The following is an 11,687-nucleotide window of genomic DNA, read 5'->3' on the forward strand; positions in this document are numbered from 1 at the left end:
TTTCTATATCTGTTTATTTATAATAGGTTTATTGTCAAAATTTAAAGCTTTTAATATTAAAGATATTGATTTTTTGACTGCCACCTTATTAAAATATCCTACAACCTAAGCCTTTGGTATGCATTGATTTCACTTAGCCTTAGTCTTTCGCATATAATGTCATTGCATACAACGTCTGTCTTTTCTTTTATGTTTTCTGGATTTCCTGTTTAACTTTAGAAGACCTCCCTCACTGTGAGTGAGACTGTGAAAAAGTTTACTAAGCTATACTCTAATAATTTAATTTTTATCCCTTGCATTTAAATTTAATCCATCTTATATTTATTTTTATACTGTATGAGGTGCTTGCTTTTTTATTTTCTTCAAAATGAACAGAACATTTTTTCCTGCATAATATAGTAGACCAGCCTTTTCCCATAGAAATTTCATTCCATTTTAGTCATATGTTATTTCACATTATATTTGGAGTTAGTGTAGGCCCTTTATTTGTTCTTTGCTCTATTTATCCTCAAATTAACCCAATATTATTTTTTGCAGTTCTTTATAGTAAATTTTACTATCTCTTAAGAAAAGTTGTCCATCATTGTAGATTAAAACTTTTTTCATGGATATTATGAGACATACGTTTTTCTATATGAATTTTATAATCCAATTTCCAAAAAAATTGGAATTATATTTTGAATTGTTTTAAAGTTATACTAATATAGAAAACTTTAATATTGTAAGATATTAATAATTCCTATCTAAAATATATTACTAAAGTAATATAATGTTTTATTTCTTTAAAAATTTTTATTATTAGGTTCTGTCTTTTTATATTACTTTTTAATTTTATGTTACCTTTGTATTTGCAATTTTCATTTGTCCCCGTGAATGAGACATTTGCCCCATTGTCTTTTCTAAATGCATGTTACAATACAAAGAAAAAAAATCTTGATTTTGTATACTATCTCCAGCCACCTTGTCTAATTATTTTATTAAATTTAATGGTTACATTATAAGTTTATGCTGGGTTTTCTAGGTATTTAATATTATCATCTACTAATTAAAAAAGTTAATTTTGTCTCTTCCAATATTTAAGCTTACTGTTTCATAATCTTGTCTTGTTACATAACTCATTATGCAGAAATTATTTATTGAGAGGGTAATGAACAGGCATTGTGTGGGTGCTAAGGATATACCTGTCAATAATACAGATAAAATGTATATTCTTAAGTAAGACAGACATATAAGAAATATTAGATAATATTAGATAATAAATATTAGATATTTATTATTATTAGATAATAAATATTAGATAATATTAGATAATGACAGAGGCTGAAGAGAAAGTATAAAAAGGGGACAGAAAGGCTTGGAATGAGGGTGAGGACTGAATTTTAGACATAGTAGCTAGGGAAGGCCTTAATGGAGAGATGATCATTATAAGAATTTTTAATGATGATGATAGTGGTAGATATGTCTTTCATGTTCCTGATTTTACTAGAAATGGTTTCAGCATTCTTTATTCAATATGACATTTGCTATTCAAATATAAATAAAATAATAAACAAATAATAGTCTTTACATGTGCATATGTGCATATGCATGTATAGAAATAATATTGTTGATCACTTAAAGAGTTTTATTTTGTTACATAAAGCTTAAGGACTTATTTTGTTATAATTGGCTTCTAAATTTTATCAAATATCTATTTAACTTTATCATATAATATTTTTTCTCTTTTGTTAAGGTGAAGAATTATAGTGATAGCCCTCCTTATGTTGAAATTTCTCAAATCTATATAATCATAGTGCAATAGTTTTTCAATACTCAGAAGGACTAAATATGTTAATCTTTTATTTAGAATTTTTAAATTTGTGTTCACAAATAAAATTGGTCTCTAAGTTTGTCAATGAAAGTTAACATAGCTTCATAAAATGAAAGCATCACCTGTTCCTTAGACATTTGGAAGAAAAACAGCTATAATATGTTTTGCCTGGTGACATTTAAAAATTTTGCTGAAGCATAATACATATACAATAAAGTGTATAACTTTTAAGTACATTTTTGCTTATTTGTACACCTATGAATTCTTGGAACAAATTCAGTTAATAATATATTGTTGATTTTTACACATCACTGAATTTTATTTGCTAAAATTTTGCTTAGTATTTTTGCATGTATTTTCATTTAAAAACTTGTATTTTGCTATAATTTTCTTTTTTGTAATAATAAGTGGTTTTGATATCAGGGTTAAGTTAGCCCTATAAAATGAGCTGGAAAAATTTCTTCCTTCCTTCCTCTGTCCCTTTCTTCCTTCCTTTTCTAATTTCTGAATGTTTTAAGCCTGGTATTTCTCTTTAAATGTTTGGAGGTTTCATTAGCAAAGTCATCAGGGTGTGGCATTTTCTTTGTAGAAAGATTTAAAATTTCAGACTCAATTTATTTTACAGACACAGAAATATTAAGATTTTTATGTATTTTTTTCTTGAACAAATTTAGTGATTGTGTTTTTTTAAGGAATTTATCCATTTCGTCTAAGTTGTTGAATTTATTGGCATAAATTCTTCAAAATATCTTATCTTTTTGCTGGAGGGCATTTTTTACATGATAAATCTTTACTATTCTAGTTTCCTTTATAGATATTGACCTTTTCAGATAGTCTTATCATTTTGAGGATTAAGCTACGTAGTTAGTCATTACTCAGAATTTCTTCTGGAGTTTGCATGACAGCAATCACTAGGCTTTCCTTTATAGTATATGTCCTTGGTTTCAGTTAACACACAAATTCTGATCATATTATGAGCATTTATTTGTACTTCAGTGTACATAATCTATAGTACAAGAATCACTGCTCATCACTATTTTCTCTTTCTTCCTGATACACAGTTTCTAATCAATAAGTATATTTCAATTGAATGAATAAAATAATCATATATATATTTTAATATTATATATTTATGTTCTATTTCCCCCTTAATCCAGCTTGCTGATAGTTGATAAGAGAAAAATGCTTTTATTTTGTTAGTCTTTTGAAAGAAAATATTTTATTAGCTTTTAACTTTTTATTTCATATTTCATATTTTTGTCTGTAGAAATTTCCCCTTTGTTTTGTTTGTTGTGAAATGTTTTCTTAATTACTAATACTGTTTCTTTTCTTTTTTTTTCACTAGTGTATGTAAGTCTAAAAATGTACTTCTGAGTATTTCTTCAGCTATAGGTTTGATTATGAAGCATTCACCTTCTTACTATGTTCTAAATTATTTTCAGTTTTAGTTTTGTCTTCATCTTTGACTCAGGAATCATTTGGAGTGTTTCATGATTTCAAAATAATACAATTCTGTTTTAATAGGCAATGATTAATTATTGATTTGTAAATTTAGAAGTTTATTATCAAAGATTAAGGTCTGTAAATTCTCTAATTTTTAGAATTTATTTAAGTTTTTCTAGGAGCCAAAACAGTAAAAAAAAAATGTCCAGGCACAGAATATATAGTTGATCGTGTGAGTATTGGCTGTTAACAGCTCACAGGTATCCCTTTTTTAGAGAATGGCCCTAGCCAAATGGGGCTGTCTGACTAAGGAGGTTATGTGCCCCTCTCTCTGTCCTCCCTCCCCTACTCAGTCATCAGCAGCGTGTAATGAATGACGGACTTACACAGAGGACCAAGGGCTAACCCCCTTTTGTCAAAGCAGAACAGCAATGTGGTGCCCCTCCTGCTCCAGGGCTCAGGCTGAACCTAGACTCCAGCCGAGAACACGTTTGTCTGTTGTTTTTCAGTCACTCAGTCACGCCCGACTCTTTGCAACCCCATGTAATTGCAGCACGCCAGCCTTCCCTGTCCTCCACTATCTCCCTGAGATTGCTCAAACTCATGTCCACTGAGTCAGTGTTGCCATCCAACCATCTCATCCTCTGCTGCCCGCTTCTCCTTTTGCTTTCAATCTTTCCCAGTATCAAGGTGTGTTTACTTAGCTCCTTCCTTTCCTGTTTCCCTTTCTCTCTTCCTCCTCAAAACATTTCCTCAATGTTTCAGAGCCTGTTCTGGGGAAGCTAACTGTTTTGAGGGCTGCTGTAATAAATTGCCCAAGTTGAGAGGCTTATAAGAGCAGGCATTTATTCTCTTGTAGTTCTGGAAGCTAAAGTCTGGATCAAGGTACCATGAGGGCCTTGCACTTTGAGGTCTCTGAGGGAGCATCTGTTCCAAGTCATTCTTTCAGCTTCCAGTGTTGTCTGCAGTTCTTGACATTTTTTGGCATGTAAATACATGACTCCAATTTCTGCCTCTGTTGCCACATGGGGTTCTCCTCTCTGCATGGGCTGAATTGTGACTTTTCTCCTCTTCTTACAAGGACATAATTCATGAAAGCTAAGGGACCGCCTTATTCCAATATACTCTCATGTTAACTTACATTTTAATGGTATCTGTGAAGATTGTATTTCCCAATAAGGTCAGATTCACAGGTACCAGAGGCTAGGAATTTAACGTATCTTTTGGGGACACAATTCAATCCCAAACACTGACCTAACATATTAGATGAAAATATGTATTCTCTATTTTAGTGTAAGTCATTCTCTCTACATGTAACTGCTAAATCAAGTTTTTAAAGAAATTATTAAAATTCTCCATACCTTCATTAGTTTTGCCTTTTTAAAGATTCTATACAATAAATACTAAAATCTCCTAATTTAATCACGATTTATCAGTTTTTTTATTTTTAGGAATTTTTACGTTTTATATATATGACTGTGATTATTGGGTAGATAAAGATTTGCTGTTGTTAAACCCCCCTTCAATTTCCATCTCTACTAATAAATATTATTTTTCTTTGTTTCATCTAATACTTTTAAACTTTGAAATCTGCTTTTGCTTATATCAATACTGCTTTTCTTGTTGTTATTTGATGTACAAAATTTGATGATTGTAGTGCTAAAGAACCCGTCTGCCAAGGCACGAGACGTAAGAGATGCAGGTTCCATCCCTGAGTTGGGAAGATTCTTTGGAGGAGGGCACAGCTACCCACTCCAGTATTCTTGCCTGGAGAACCCCACGGACAGAGGAGTCTGGTGGGCTATGGTCCATAGGGTTGCACAGAGTTGGATGTGATTGAAGCAACTTAGCATGATGATTACCTTCTTTATGAACTATATCCTTTATTATTATGTGAAATTGTATTAGTTAGCTCAGCTTGTCATAACAACACGCCATAGACTGGATGCCTTAAAAACAAAGATTCATTTTCTCATAGTTCTGGTGGCTCAGATGAAGGTCTGGCAGGTCAGGTTCTGGTGAGAGCTCTCTTCCCAACTTGCAGGCTGCCATCTTCTCCCTATATCCTCCTATAGCCTCAATGTGTGGTCATGAAAAAGGAGAGAGAAAAAGAGAGAGAGAAAGTATCATCTCTCTTCCTCTACTTATAAGGCCACAAATTCTATCAGATTAGGTCTCACCCTTTTGATCCCATTTAATCCAATGGTCCCCAGCCTTTTTGGCACTGGGAACTGGTTGCATCAGTTCAGTTGCTCAGTCGTGTCCGACTCTTTGCAACCCTATGGACTGCAGCATTCCAGGCCTCCCTGTCCATCACCAACTCCCGGAGTCTACCCAAACACATGTCCATTGAGTCAGTGATGCCATCCAGCCATCTCATCCTCTGTCGTCCCCTTCTACTCCTGCCTTCAATCTTTCCCAGCATCAGGGTCTTTTCCAATGAGTCGGTTCTTTGTATCAGGTCGCCAAAGTTTTGGAGTTTCAGTTTCATCCTCAGTCCTTCCAATGAATATTCAGGACTGATTTCCTTTAGGACGGACTGGTTGGATCTCCCTGCAGTCCAAGGGACTCTCAAGAGTCTTCTCCAACACCACGGTTCAAAATCATCAGTTTTTCGGCACTCAGCTTTCTTCACAGTCCAACTCTCACATCCGTACATGACCACTGGAAAAATCACAGCCTTGACCTGACGGACCTTTGTTGGCAAAGTAATGTCTCTGCTTTTTAATATGCTATCTAGGTTGCTCATAACTTTCCTTCCAAGGAGCAAGTGTCTTTTAATTTCATGGCTGCAGTCACCATCTGCAATGATTTTGGAGCCCCCCAAAATAAAGTCTGTCACTGTTTCCATTGTTTCCCAATCTATTTGCCATGAGGTGATGGGACCGGATGCCATGATCTTAGTTTTCTGAATGTTGAGCTTTAAGCCAACTTTTTCACTCTCCTCTTTCACTTTCATCAACTGGTTTCATAGGACACAATTTTTCCATGGACTGGTTGGGGGAGATGATTCGGGCAGTAATGCGAGTGTAGGGGGGTGGCAGATGAAGCTTCACTTGCCTGCCACTCACCTCCTGCTGTGTGGCCCAGTTCCGAGGCTGTGGATCAGTATTGGTCTATGGCCCAGGGATTGGGGACTCCTGATTTCTTTTTAATTTTTAAAAAAAATTTAAGTATAGTTGAATTAAAGTGTGTTACCTACTGCTATACAGCAAATGACTCAGTTATACATATAAACACACACTCACACACGCACATGCACACACACACATACATATATATATACATTATTTGTCATATTCTTTTCCATTTTGGTTTATCACGGGAAGTTGAATATAATTCCCTGTGTTATACATCAGTTGCTCAGTCATGTCCAACTTTTTGTGACCTCATGGACTGTAGCCCACCATGCTCCTCTGTCCTTGGGATTTTCCAGGAAAGAATACTGGAGTGGATTGCCATTTCCTCCTCCAGGGGATCTTGCAGACCCAGGGGTAGAACCTATGTTTCCTACATCTCCTACACTGGCAATTGGATCCTTTACCACTGTTCCAAATGGAAAGCTTGTGCTATACAGTAGGACCTTGTTATTTATCCATTCTATATATACCAGTGTGCATCTACTCATCCCAAACTCCCAGTGAAACCCTCTCACACCTCCCTTCCCCTTGGCAACCTCTTTATGTCCCTGATTTTTGTTTCTGTTTCATAGATAAGTTCACCAGTGTCACATTTTAGATTCCACGTTTAAGTGATAGCATATGGTATCTGTCTTTCTCTTTCTGATTTACATCACTTAGTATGATAATCTCTAGTTGCATCCATGTCACTGCAAATGGTGTTACTTTGTTCTTTTTATGGCTGAGTAGTATTCCATTGTATATATGAACCATATCCTCTCAAAACTACAGTGAGGTACTAGCTTACGCCCGTCAGAATGGCCATTGTTAAAAAGCCTGCAAATAACAAATGCTTAAGAGGGTATGGAGAAAAGGGAACCCTCCTACACCGTTGGTAGGAATGTAGTTGGTGCAACCACTGTGAAAAACAATATGGAGGTTACTCAGAAAATTAAAAATAGCATTACCATATGATCTAGCAATCCCACTCCTGGGCATATATCCAGACAAAACTACAATTCGAAAGATACATGCACTCCTATGTTCATAGCAGCATTATTCGCAATAGCCAAGACTTGGGAGAGCAGAAATTTTTAAAACATATGCTCCTTTCTTTAGGAAAACAGATTCTGCATAAAGAAGTCGGGGGTGGAGAGTGAGCTTTCTGTGATGGGTCAGATGTTTTATATACACTTTCCCTTTTAGTCTTCATGACAAGAACAGAAGCAGTGATCACTGTTGATCTGTAATAAGTAGCAATCCTTATTACAATCATTTTTACCTTTGAGAAAGCTGAGGCCCCAGGCAGTAGCCACTTTGCCCAAAGCCAAACAGCTAGTAAAGTCTAGAAGCAAAAATGAGATTCATGTCTGTGAAATCTGTGATTTAAAATAAACAAACCTATTCACATTGCGGCTCAAAAGAAATGAATTCATAGGAGAGCTGAGGCGGAATGCAGCTGGAGGAAAGGTTGGTGCCTTTGACTGGGGCGGGGTCGGGGGGGACCACTTCTGGTGTTCGGGAAAGCAATGTACTGCTGGGGCTGAGATCCTGATTGCAGGAGGTGAAAGTGAAAGCAGCAGAGGAAGCCAGATGTAGTGGTGCAGGCCACTTCTTTAAGAACTTCAGGAGCACAAAAGTGTAGTAGATTATCGATGCTATTTAATATTGAGTTTTCTTAATGCATTTTTTGATAATGTCTAGAAAGATGGTCAAGTCATGATGCCAAGAAGGAAGATGTTCATTCTCTAAAATGGCTAGATTTAAAATTCTGATTTCTCAACTGTTTTTGTTTTTTTTGGCGGGGTGGAGGAGCATAAGCCAACCTATCCATAGGATAATTCCCAAGAGTTTTTTTAAAAAAATCAATGAGCTGAGATAGCTCAATTACCTGACATGTAATCTGTTGGACTCTGTTGTAAGGGCCTTTTATTATGTGTTTTCTTTAAGTTTTTTTTTTTTTTTTTACTAACGATGACAGCAGATGATAGCATTGACCCTTCCATTTAAGGTGCCAATGTATTTAGGACTGAATCATTGTATTTCTTGTGATGTATGACAACAGCATCAGATCATATAGAATTTTTTTCTTTTAATGAAGAAAAAAAGGAAGGTATCAGTTAATTTTTGTTTGGGGAAAATTTTTCTCTATTGATTTTTGGGAAAGTTTCCTGCTGACATTCCTAGAGTTAACTGAACATTCGGTAATTTGCAACTAGTACTGACTATACTTGCTGCAGCTGCTAATGAATATTTTATAAAGCAGGAGGAAGATATTAGGTCTCGATTTGGATGTCCGCCAAGTCTAAATTTCTCACCTTGTTGTAGCTCAGCTTCAGCCCCACTTTTTCAGCTGCCCTAGGCAATCTACAACTGAATGTTATATTAACTTAAATTCAACAAGTGCAAAATCAAATTTAGTATTTTAGCCTTAATTCTTCCTGCTGCATTTATTTTTGCTATGAGGACCATTGATTGAGTTGAGTTGAGTTGAGTTCAGTTCAGTCACTCAGTCATGTCCGACACTGTGTGACCCCATGGACTGCAGTATGCCAGGCTCCCCTGTCCATCACCAACTCTTGGGCTTGCTCAAACTCATGTCCATCAAGTTGGCGATACCATCCAACATTCTCATACTCTGTCATCCCCTTCTTCTCCTGTGTTCAGGAGTCTTCTCTAACACCAATGTTCAAAATAATCAAGTTCAACTTTCTTTACAGTCCAACTTTCAAATCCATACATGACTACTGGAAAAACCATAGCTTTGACTAAATGGACCTTTGTGAACAAAGTAATATCTCTGCTTTTTAATATGCTGTCTAGGTTGGTCATGGCTGTTCCTCCAAGAAGCAAGCGGCTTTTAATTTCATGGCTGCAGTCACCATCTGCAGTCATTTTGGAGACCCCAAAATAAAGTCTGTCTCAGTTTCCATTGTTTCCCCATCTATTTGCCATGAAGTGATGAGACCAGATGCCATATCTTAACTTTTTTGAATGTTGAGTTTTTAGCCAGCTTTTTCACTCTCCTCTTTCACTTTCATCAAGAGGCTCTTTAGTTCTTTTTCACTTTCTGCCATAAGGGTGGTGTCATCTGTGTATCTGGGGTTATTGGTATTTCTCCCAGCAATCTTGATTCTAGCTTGTGCTTCATCCAGCCTGGCATTTCACATGATGTACTCTGCATATAAGTTAAATAAGCAGGGTGACAATACACAGTCTTGACGTACTCCTTTCCCAATTTGGAACCAGTCCATTGTTCCATGTCCAGTTCTAACTGTTGCTTCAGATTTCTCAGGAGGCAGGTAAGGTGGCCTGATATTCCTCTCTCTTGAAGAATTTTCTACACTTTGCTGTGATCCACACAGTGCAAGGCTTTGGCATAGTCAATAAAGCAGAAATAGATGTTTTTCTGGAACTCCCTTGCTTTTTCTATGATCCAACGGATGTTGGCAATTGGATCTCAGATTCCTCTGCCTTTTCTAAATCCAGCTTGAACATGTGGAAGTTCACAGTTCACATGCTGTTGAAACCTGTCTTGGAGAATTTTGATCATTACTTTGCTATCATTTGAGAGTGTTACTTTGCTAGTGCAATTGTGCAATAGTTTTAACATTCTTGAGCATTGCCTTTCTTTGGAACTGGAAAGAAAACCGACCTTTCCCAGTCCTGTGGCCACTGCTGAGTTTTCCAAATTTGCTGACATATCGAGTGCAGCATTTTCACAGCATCATCTTTTAGAATTTGAAATAGCTCAACTGGAATTCCATCACATCCACTAGCTTTATTCGTAGTGATGCTTCCTAAGGCCCATTTGACTTCTCATTCCAGGATGCCTGGCTCTATCTAGGTGAGTGATCAAACCATCATGGTTATCTGGGTCATGATGATCTTTTTTATATAGTTCTGTGTATTCTTGCCACCTCTTCTTAATAACTTCAGCTTCTGTTAGGTCCATACCATTTCTGTCTTTTATTGTGCCCATCTTTGCATGAAATATTCCCTTGGTATCTCTAGTCTTTCTCATTCTATTGTTTTCCTCTATTTCTTTGCACTGATCACTGATGAAGGCTTTCCTATCTCTCCTTGCTATTCTTTGGAACTCCGCATTCAAATGGGAATATCTTTCCTTTTCTCCTTTGCCCTGAGCTTCTCTTCTTTTCTCAGGTATTTGTAAGGCCTCCTGAGACAACCACTTTGCCTTTTTGCATTTCTTTTTCTCAGGGATGGTTTTGATTACCACCTCCCGTACAATGTCACAAACCTCCATCCATAGTTCCTTAAGCACTTTGTCTATCAGATCTACTCCCTTGAAACTATTTTTCATCTATTTCTTCGCATTGATCACTGAGTTACTCAGACTCAAACTTTCAATTGCAATCACAGGAGCTATAATCATAGGGCTTCCTTTCAGGTTTGGGGCTGTGAAGAGCTTCATAAATGTATGGATTTAATTCTCACCAAAACCCTGTGAGGTAGGTACCAGCACTATCACTACATTAAGATGGGGAAGCTGCAGCTTAGTGTGGTTAGTAATTTACTCAGGATCACTTAACTGTTGGCTGGAATGGTAGGATTCAGACTTGACTATATCAACATCAGAGCTTGAAACTTTTAATTGCCTTGTCACTTTGTCTTAGTCAGCTCTGACTCTTTCCTCTTTTCCTGATCATGTAGACTTAGTCCCTGAAATGTTCATACAATTGTCCTCTCCTTTAAATTTCAATGCCACTGCAGAGCTCAGCCCCTCATTACCTCTTACCTCTCCTAAGTGGTCTTCCTGCTCTTTACTGATGGATTCATCTTAAAGAGTCAGTTGTTAGCCTAACGAAAAGCCTTTGATAGCTACCCATGGTCTGCCATTTTCTTACTCAGGCTTTCAGGATATCAGTCTTAGTTTTGACCACTTATCTTCATGAACACTGTGTTTTATTCAGTCTAGACTTCTTTCTGTATTCTGAACTTCTGTGTCTGTTGAAATTCTACTTGTCACCTTCACAGTCTAGATACGTGCTTCTTCCTTCATGAAGCCTTTCTTGATTCCTTTAATCATATAAAGATATTTTGGACTTTCCTTATGAAAACATATTCTAGACTTGACTGTGGTCAGTTGTGTAGTTATCACCCCTAGAGTATCCTAGTTCTTCTAGGGTTGAACTCTGTGTTACTATCACCTTTTTGATTGGTAATTATGTAGTACAGTAGTATCAGTGTACATGATTCTTGCTTGAAAAGTTCAGGTTATTACATTTTATTGTTAGATGGTGTCAGGATATGTGGTCCACATACTCAAGATGTTTTCAATACAGTAAGTGAAA

Source organism: Cervus canadensis, chromosome 2, assembly GCF_019320065.1.
Source record: "Cervus canadensis isolate Bull #8, Minnesota chromosome 2, ASM1932006v1, whole genome shotgun sequence".
Taxonomy (NCBI): Eukaryota; Metazoa; Chordata; class Mammalia; order Artiodactyla; family Cervidae; genus Cervus; species Cervus canadensis.